We start from the raw sequence: 3,138 nt of genomic DNA on the forward strand, positions 1-3,138 counted from the left end.
AAAATGAACACGGATTAGCATTGTATTCGCCCATAGTCACTTGTATGAGGTGACGTCTCGAAGTGACTAGAGTGTGATGCGATTGATGGCAAGTTCAAGTGCCATACAGTCATGTGAGATGACTAGTCGATCACATAGGCGGTGTTAGGAACATTTTGTCGGGCCTTATGACCGCTTATAGAGTTCTGGCAATTTATATAGCCTGGTCGTGGCGAGAGCTACTATAGTATTCAAATGAGTCGATTCTTTTGACTAAAGACTATTCACCTAAGATGGCACAGTTTCAGATTAACTTTGATTTGTGTTACTACGACCTTCGTAAATGGGGTCAAATGGGCATATTTTGGGTTATGATGGCTGTGGCTAGTCGAAGGGAATGAGTGCGATAGGAATTGTCCATCCCCTTGTCAGGGTTAAAACAATATCTCAGGGCCACTCGAGGAGTAATGAATCGAAATGCGTGGCCACGCTCGGAAGGTATCCGAGTGGATAAATCCGGTCAATCGTTATTGTCCGGATCGAGGAAACCACTCTCGATATGATCACTTGCAAGTACGACTGAAAGAGACCTTGCATTGAGTGGGAGATAGTAATAGGACAAGAGAATTGGTGACGCACACTTGTCGAGGACAAGTGGGAGATTGTTGGGAAATGTGTCCTCAACAATAGTGCGATCATATGAATTAAATATCATTATTAAATCTCATTTTAAAGAATACAATTGGGAAGTATTTTTACTGTCAACTGGTCAACATATATCGGTAATGATTGGTTGACTAGAGTTTGACATTACTGTCGTGTGACGGTGGTGATCAGTTGACCCCCTAGGTCATACCTATAGGGCAATACTCTTAATTGATCATTTAATTAATCGTATAATGTTACGAGGTAATTAAATTAATTGGAAAAAATTGACGGACGATTTTGGAAGTAAAATTTACGTATCAAATTGAAATGTGATTAAATGAGATACGATTCCGAGTAATTGAATTGTATCATTACTCGGATGAAATTATTGTTTCAGAAACAATTGAATTTGAATGAATTATTATAAATACGATTTATAAATTGGTAAAATATTTTGGCACAAGTAATTATGAAATTACTAAGTCGATTTTTGTATGTGACGTATTTTTATTGATACGTTGATTTTTAACATGTTAAAAATTACATAACAAATTTATGTCACATATGACATGTGACATATTGACATTTGACAAAAATAATATGGATCTCATATTATCATATGTGCCGAAAATGGGAGGTTGTTTAAACAAATATTGTGTTTGTTTAAGTTAGTGGTAAGCATAATGATAATTACTCTAATTTAGGCATGCATACCTAGTGCCTTTTGTGTAAGAGCACAAAGGCCATGCATAGGCCATTTCCTTCCACCCTACCCGGTTCTCCCTTGGAAAGAACAAGGGTTCTTTTTCTTATTTTTCTATTGTTCACTATATGGAGTAGTGTGTGGAAAATAATTATTCATTCTTATCACAAAATTATTTTAGTGAGACAAAAATAATCTCTCTTCCTCTCCTCTTCTCTCAACCGGTTTTGAGAGCCTAAAACCAAACATTTTTGGTTCAAATTTTTCATAAGATTAATATTATACTAGATCAAATAATATTAATTAGATTAAGGGTTAGCTTTGGGTATTATTCCTAAGGAGAGATCCTACACTTGGATCTTGTTCTTCCATTTAAGGAAAGCTCAAGAACAAAAGAAAAGGAGACTTCTTTTGTGCCCATTGAACCGAAATACCATTGTAAGAATAATGATTTCTACTCTATTTTATTATTGTTTGCATGCATAAAATCCGTATTTAATTTTATGACAAATTAATTTCGACATATAAGAGTATGTTAGTATGTATATGAATCTACATTTCCTTCAATTCATTCAAACCTTCTTTCATATCAACTTCCAATACATCCACTCTACAACAAGAGTCACTCATAGAAAGAAACTTCATGGACTTGTTGATTTCAAACTCAATCTTCTCATGCAATAAACTTACACACTTGAAGGAGAGAGTTAGCAAGACAAACGGCACACCAAGGTGTGCAAAGCAACTAAGACTTAGTCTAAACTAGAACAAAACAACTAATATCATGCCAATGCTCCCCGGCAACGGCGCCATTTTGATAGCGGGGTTTGTCGCACTCCCCCGATCAAACAAATAACTCAACTAATGTAGTAGGGTAGTCGAGGTCGAATCCACAGGGAGCATGGGTGATTACTAATTGTCTAAATTCTCGTGCTTAGCTAAGTCGGCAATATAAGATGAGATTGTAAACTAAACAACTAAACTAAATAAAATAAAATGCAAATTAACAAAAGATGATAAAAGAGTAAGAGAGGATTAAAGTTGTAAATCAAATGAATAAAAGGCCTAGAACTCGGTTCTCCCACAACAATTCGTAATTCCACATACTAATTCCCTAGGCTAATCACTCGGGTAGACAAGTAAGGAGGAGATGGCTCTAATTCGCCTAAGACCCCCCTCTCGGGTTCGAAGTAGGACACTAGCACTACCCACCAACCCCCCTCTCGGGTTCGAAGGTCGGAATCCTTAACTCAACACCCAACAACCCCAAAAACGTGCACTTTTCCAAGGAGGTCAAGAAATCGGTCAAGGTCATTAAGCCCCCATCGTATTCCGGGTCATCCCACTCCCTCTCTCGAGGGTCGATTTCAAACGCTAGTCTAGAGGTACCCTCCCTTAGTTCTCCCTTTCGGTCTCAACCAAGGTTAGCGATAAGGACAAATTCCGGGTACCCGATTTACAACCTAACCAACTCTCGTTGGTGGACAAGGGTTACAAGTCGACACTACCTAAAATCGATCCATAAGTCAAGTCAATCCTCTAAAATACCCTCACCAATTTCCCCAAATAATTAGCCTTTATGAGATTCAATTAGTGAAACTACTCGTGTCGGGTCAAACCGAGTCCTAGTAGAAGACTACTCACTAATCATGTTCCTAATTGCAAGAGAGACAATAAAGATGGAATCTTTATGCATAATCATAATGGAAGTACAAATTCTATTACTAATCATGCAACAATCCAACTTAAATTATAAGGAAAGACAATTTAATTCAAGAGACAATGAAGATTAAACTAAAGGCACAAAC

Source organism: Silene latifolia, chromosome X, assembly GCF_048544455.1.
Source record: "Silene latifolia isolate original U9 population chromosome X, ASM4854445v1, whole genome shotgun sequence".
Taxonomy (NCBI): Eukaryota; Viridiplantae; Streptophyta; class Magnoliopsida; order Caryophyllales; family Caryophyllaceae; genus Silene; species Silene latifolia.